We start from the raw sequence: 7,593 nt of genomic DNA on the forward strand, positions 1-7,593 counted from the left end.
GACATGAAGTCAGGACTGCCTCCCCCCACCATGCCTTAGATAAACCACAAGTATCTAACATGGCATTCACCAGGTCAGTCAACGTACGGTTTTTCCTTTCAGCAATCCCGTTTGACTCGGGTGAATAGGGAGGAGTCCTCTCATGAATAATGCCATGTTCTGCACAGAAATCATCAAAGACTTTGGGAAAGAACTCGCCACCACGATCTGATCTAAGACGTTTGATCTTTCTCTCTAGTTGGTTTTCAACCTCAGCCTTATAGATTTTAAAGTAGTCTAAAGCCTCATCTTTAGTTTTTAGCAAGTATACATAGCAAAATCTAGACGCATCATCAATCAATGTCATGAAGTATCTCTTACCACCTTTTGTCAACACACCATTCATCTCACAAAGATCAGAATGTATGAGTTCTAGTGGTGCCAGGTGTCTCTCCTCAGCAGCCTTATGAGGCTTTCGAGGTTGCTTCGACTGCACACAACTATGGCACTTAAAACCTTTGACTATGGTGATATTCGGAATTAAACTCATGGTTGCAAGCCGAGACATAGAGCCAAAATTAATATGACACAAACGAGAATGCCAAATACTCGCAAGATCATCAACATTAGCACAAATATGGTTCACAGACTTATTATTGAAATCTAACAAAGAAAAGCGGAACAAGCCTCCTGAAAGGGAAATGTGCCCTTGGGCCATTTCTAAGTATTTTGGTGATTGAGTGCAAACACAAGTGCTTAAATGTGAAAATATGCCCATTGATGAACAAAGTGCAAATCACAAGTAAAGGTATGTTTCTAAGCCTTAGTACATTAGTTTTGTGTACTAACATATTGTCTAAGTGTTAGAAACAGGAGAAAGAAGAAAAGAAAAGAAGTGGAGAGTGGCTGTGTACAGCCAAAGGCTGTTTCGGGCTGGGGCACCGGACTGTCCGGTGTGCACCGGACAGTGTCCGGTGCGCCAGACCAGCGTGGAGCAAACCAGCCGCTCTCGGGTTTTTCTCCGGCGACTTCGGCTAAAATTCACCGGACTGTCCGGTGTGCACCGGACTGTCCGGTGAGCCAACGGTCGGCCGGGCCAACGGTCGGCCGCGCGATCGGCGCGCGACACGTGGCCGAGCCAACGGTCGAGAAGGGGCACCGGACTGTCCGGTGTGCACCGGACATGTCCGGTGCGCCAACTGTGCGCAGATCTGACTCAGACAGCAACGGGCGGATGCGCTGTTTAAGGAAACAAATCAGGCACCGGACAGTGTCCGGTGTGCACCGGACTGTCCGGTGCGCCACGAGACAGAAGGCAAAGATGGCCTTCCAGATTTGTTCCCAACGGCTCCTAGCTGCCTTGGGGCTATAAAAGGGACCCCTTGGCGCATGGAGGAAGATACCAAGCATTCTTTGAGCACTCTTGATCACTCACACATCAATCTCACGCACTTGTTCGACATTCTAGTGATTTGAGCTCCGTTCTAGTGTGCTAGTCTTTTGAGCTCAAATCTGGGTCTTGTGTGTGCGTATTCGCTGTGATCTTTGTGTCGTGTGTGAGTTGCTAATCCCTCCCTTGCTCTGTGATTCTCTGTGAACATTTTTTGTAAGGGCGAGAGGCTCCAAATTGTGGAGATTCCTCGCAAACGGGATTGAGAAAAGAAAAGCAAGAACACCGTGGTATTCAAGTTGATCATTGGATCACTTGAGAGGAGTTGAGTGCAACTCTCGTCCGTTGGGACGCCACAACGTGGAGTAGGCAAGTTTTTGTACTTGGCCGAACCACGGGATAACCACCGTGTCATCTCTGTGATTGATTTCTTGTGGTTATTGTGTTTTGACTCCTCTCTAGCCACTTGGCCATACTTGTGCTAACACTTAACAAGTTTTTGTGGCTTAAGTTTTGAAGTTTTACAGGATCACCTATTCACCCCCCCTCTAGGTGCTCTCAATTGGTATCGGAGCCGTTCTCTTCAAGAAAGGGACTAACCGCCCGAAGAGATGGATCCTAAGGGGAAGGGAATTGTGATCAACGACAAGGAGAAGGAGTCCTTCGTCAACGAGCCAAGGGATGACAAGTCCAATGACTCGGGCTCGGGCCACAAGCGAAAAGATGGGAAGAAGAAGAAGACAAGACGCATCAAGGAGATCGTCTACTACGACAGCGATGAGTCCTCTTCTTCCCAAAAGGACGACGACCACGACAAACAAAAGACGGTTAACTCAAACTTTTCTTTTGATTATTCGCGCATTCCATATAGCTCAAATGCTCATTTGCTCCCCATTCCACTTGGCAAGCCTCCTCACTTTGATGGAGAGGACTACGGATTTTGGAGTCACAAAATGCGTACTCACCTATTTTCTCTCCATCCAAGCATTTGAGAGATTGTGGAAAATGGAATGAAATTTGATAGCTCGGATAGCCCTTCATTCATTAATGAGCAAATCCATAAGAATGCACAAGCTACCACTGTTCTTCTAGCTTCATTGTGCAGGGATGAATATAACAAAGTGAGCGGCTTGGATAACGCCGAGCAGATCTGGGACACCCTCAAGATCTCTCATGAAGGAAATGACGTTACCTTGCTCACCAAAACGGAGTTGGTGGAAGGCGAGCTTGGACGGTTCGCGATGATAAGGGGCGAGGAGCCAACTCAGACATACAACCGGCTCAAGACCCTTATCAACAAAATAAGGAGCTACGGAAGCACGCGATGGACGGACCACGACGTCGTCCGACTAATGCTCAGGTCCTTTACCGTTCTTGATCCTCATTTGGTGAATAATATTCGTGAGAATCCCAGGTACACCAAAATGTCGCCCGAAGAAGTCCTAGGAAAATTCGTCAGCGGGCGAATGATGATCAAGGAGGCAAGGTATGTGGACGACGCCTTGAATGGACCGATCAACGAGCCGCAACCTTTTGCTCTCAAAGCCACAAGGAGCAAGGAGACGCTACCCAGCAAGGTGGCGCAAATTGAGGCGGCCGGTCTTAATGATGAAGAAATGGCCCTCATTATCAAGAGATTCAAGACGGTGCTAAAGGGTCGCAATGGACAGCCGAGCAAGACTAAGACCAAGGGGAAGCGATCATGCTTCAAATGCGGTAAGCTTGGTCATTTTATTGCTAACTGTCCTGATAATGAAAGTGACCAGGAAAAGGGGAACAAAAGGGAGAAGAAGAAGCACTACAAGAAAGCCAAGGGCGAGGCGCATATAGGCAAGGAGTGGGATTCGGATTGCTCCTCCTCCGACTCCGACAATGAGGGACTCGCCGCCACCGCCTTCAACAAATCGGCCCTCTTCCCCAACGAGCGTCACACGTGTCTCATGGCTAAGGAAAAGAAAGTAAGTACTCGAAACTATACTTATGCTTCTTCTAGTGGTGATGATTCTAGTGACGATGATGAAATAGACTATTCTAGTTTATTTAAAGGTCTAGATAGAATTACGATTGGCAAAATTAATGAATTAATTGATGCATTGAATGAGAAGGATAAACTCTTAGAGAAACAAGAGGATTTATTGTATGAAGAGCATGATAAATTTTTAGAAGCTCAAAAATCTCATGCTCTAGAAGTTAAAAGAAATGAAATGCTTACTTGTGAATTATCTTCATGCCATGAGACAATTTCAAAATTAAAGAGCATTAACGATGAGCTGAATGCTAAGATAGAAATAGCTAGTAAATCAACAACTTGTGTAGAAAATGTTGTTATTTGCAATAGATGTAAAGACTTTGATATTGATGCTTGTAGTGAACACATAGCTTCTATTGCAAAGTTAAATAATGAAGTGGCTAGTCTTAATGCCCAACTTAAGACTAGCAAAAGTGATTTTGAAAAACTAAAATTTGCTAGGGATGCCTACACGGTTGGTAGACACCCCTCAATTAAGGATGGACTTGGCTTCAAGAGGGAAGCCAAGAACTTAACAAGCCATAAGGCTCCCATTTCCGCCAAGGAGAAAGGGAAGGCCCCTATGGCTACTAGTGCTAAAAGGAACCATGCCTTTTTGTATCATGATAAAAGACAAACTAGAAATAGAAGTCATGATGCTTTTGATTCATATGTTTATGATTCTCATGCCATGTTTGCTCCTAGTTCTTCTTATGTGTATGATAGAAATATTACTAGGAGAAATGTTGTTCCTAAAAGAAATGTTGCAAATGTTCATAGAAAAGTAGTGAATGAACCCTCTACAATTTATTGTGCTTTGAATGCTTCATTTGCAATTTGTAGAAAGGATAGAAAAGTAATTGCTAGGAAGTTAGGGGCAAAATGCAAAGGTGATAAAACTTGCATTTGGGTCCCTAAGGAAATTGTGACTAACCTTGTAGGACCCAACAAGAGTTGGGTACCTAAGTCCCAAGCCTAAATTTGCCTTGCAGGTTTATGCATCCGGGGGTTCAAGCTGGATTATCGACAGCGGATGCACAAACCATATGACGGGGGAGAAGAAGATGTTCACCTCCTACGTCAAGAATAAAGATTCCCAAGATTCAATTATATTCGGTGATGGGAATCAAGGCAAGGTAAAAGGTTTAGGTAAAATTGCAATTTCTAATGAGCACTCCATATCTAATGTGTTTTTAGTTGAGTCTCTTGGATATAATCTGCTATCTGTGAGTCAATTATGCAATATGGGATATAACTGTCTATTTACAAATGTAGATGTGTCTGTCTTTAGAAGAAGTGATGGTTCACTAGCTTTTAAGGGTGTATTAGACGGCAAACTTTATTTAGTTGATTTTGCAAAAGAAGAGGCCGGTCTAGATGCATGCTTAATAGCTAAGACTAGCGTGGGCTGGCTGTGGCATCGCCGCTTAGCACATGTGGGGATGAAGAACCTTCACAAGCTTCTAAAGGGAGAACACGTGATAGGTTTGACTAACGTGCATTTCGAAAAAAATAGACCTTGTGCAGCTTGTCAAGCAGGTAAACAAGTGGGAGGAGCACATCACAGCAAGAACGTGATGACCACTTCAAGACCCCTGGAGCTGCTGCATATGGACCTTTTTGGACCCGTCGCCTATCTGAGCATAGGAGGGAGTAAGTATGGTTTAGTTATTGTTGATGATTTTTCCCGCTTCACTTGGGTGTTCTTTTTGCAGGATAAGTCTGAAACCCAAGGGACCCTCAAGCGCTTCCTCAGGAGAGCTCAAAATGAGTTTGAGCTCAAAGTGAAGAAGATAAGGAGCGACAACGGATCCGAGTTCAAGAACCTTCAAGTGGAGGAGTTCCTTGAAGAGGAAGGGATCAAGCACGAGTTCTCCGCTCCCTACACACCACAGCAAAATGGTGTGGTAGAGAGGAAGAACAGGACGCTCATCGATATGGCGAGGACGATGCTAGGAGAGTTCAAGACCCCCGAGTGCTTTTGGACGGAAGCCGTTAACACTGCTTGCCACGCCATCAACAGGGTCTACCTTCATCGTCTCCTCAAGAAGACGTCGTATGAGCTACTAACCGGTAACAAACCAAATGTATCGTACTTTCGTGTATTTGGGAGTAAATGCTACATTCTAGTAAAGAAGGGTAGAAATTCTAAGTTTGCTCCCAAAGCTGTAGAAGGGTTTTTATTAGGTTATGACTCAAATACAAAGGCGTATAGAGTCTTCAACAAATCATCGGGTTTGGTTGAAGTCTCTAGCGACGTTGTATTTGATGAGACTAATGGCTCTCCAAGAGAGCAAGTTGTTGATTGTGATGATGTAGATGAAGAAGATGTTCCGACGGCTGCTATACGAACCATGGCAATTGGAGAAGTGCGGCCACAGGAACAAGGTGAACGAGATCAATCATCTTCCTCAACAATGGTGCAACCCCCAACTCAAGACGATGAACAGGTTCATCAACAGGAGGCAAATGATCAAGGGGGAGCACAAGATGATCATGTGATGGAGGAAGAAGCGCAACCGGCACCTCCAACCCAAGTTCGAGTGATGATTCAAAGGGATCATCCCGTCGACCAAATTCTGGGTGACATCAGCAAGGGAGTAACTACTCGTTCTCGATTAGTTAATTTTTGTGAGCATTACTCTTTTGTCTCTTCTATTGAGCCTTTCAGGGTAGAGGAGGCCTTGCTAGATCCGGACTGGGTGTTGGCCATGCAGGAGGAGCTCAACAACTTCAAGAGAAATGAAGTTTGGACGCTGGTGCCTCGTCCGAAGCAAAATGTTGTGGGAACCAAGTGGGTGTTCCGCAACAAACAGGACGAGCACGGGGTGGTGACGAGGAACAAGGCTCGACTTGTGGCAAAAGGTTATGCCCAAGTCGCAGGTTTGGATTTTGAGGAGACTTTCGCTCCTGTGGCTAGGCTAGAGTCCATTCGTATCTTGCTAGCATATGCCGCTCACCATTCCTTCAGGTTGTACCAAATGGATGTGAAGAGCGCTTTCCTCAATGGGCCAATCAAGGAGGAGGTGTACGTGGAGCAACCCCCTGGCTTCGAGGATGAACGGTACCCCGACCACGTGTGTAAGCTCTCTAAGGCGCTCTATGGACTTAAGCAAGCCCCAAGAGCGTGGTATGAATGCCTTAGAGACTTTCTAATTGTTAATGCTTTCAAGGTTGGGAAAGCCGATCCAACTCTTTTTACAAAGACATGTGATGGTGATTTGTTTGTGTGCCAAATTTATGTCGATGACATAATATTTGGTTCTACTAACCAAAAGTCTTGTGAAGAGTTTAGCAGGGTGATGACGCAGAAATTCGAGATGTCGATGATGGGCGAGTTGAACTACTTCCTTGGGTTCCAAGTGAAGCAACTCAAGGACGGCACCTTCATCTCTCAAACAAAGTACACGCAAGATCTGCTGAAGCGGTTTGGGATGAAGGACGCCAAGCCCGCAAAGACTCCGATGGGAACCGACGGACACACTGACCTCAACAAAGGAGGTAAGTCCGTTGATCAAAAAGCATACCGGTCCATGATAGGTTCTTTGCTTTATTTATGTGCTAGTAGACCGGATATTATGCTTAGCGTATGCATGTGTGCTAGATTTCAATCCGATCCTAAGGAATGTCACTTAGTGGCGGTGAAGCGAATTCTTAGATATTTGGTTGCTACGCCTTGCTTCGGGCTCTGGTATCCAAAGGGGTCTACCTTTGACTTAGTTGGATACTCAGACTCCGACTATGCTGGATGTAAGGTCGATAGGAAGAGTACATCGGGGACGTGCCAGTTCTTAGGAAGGTCCCTGGTGTCATGGAATTCTAAGAAACAAACTTCCGTTGCCCTATCCACCGCTGAGGCCGAGTATGTTGCCGCAGGACAGTGTTGCGCGCAACTACTTTGGATGAGGCAAACCCTCCGGGACTTTGGCTACAATCTGAGCAAAGTCCCACTCCTATGTGATAATGAGAGTGCTATCCGCATGGCGGAAAATCCTGTTGAACACAGCCGCACAAAGCACATAGACATCCGGCATCACTTTCTGAGAGACCACCAGCAAAAGGGGGATATCAAAGTGTTTCATGTTAGCACCGAGAACCAGCTAGCCGATATCTTTACCAAGCCTCTAGATGAGAAGACCTTTTGCAGGCTGCGTAGTGAGCTAAATGTCTTAGATTCGCGGAACCTGGATTGAACTGTAGCATACATGTGTTTATG

This window comes from Zea mays, chromosome 10 (assembly GCF_902167145.1).
Source record: "Zea mays cultivar B73 chromosome 10, Zm-B73-REFERENCE-NAM-5.0, whole genome shotgun sequence".
In the NCBI taxonomy this organism is placed as follows: domain Eukaryota; kingdom Viridiplantae; phylum Streptophyta; class Magnoliopsida; order Poales; family Poaceae; genus Zea; species Zea mays.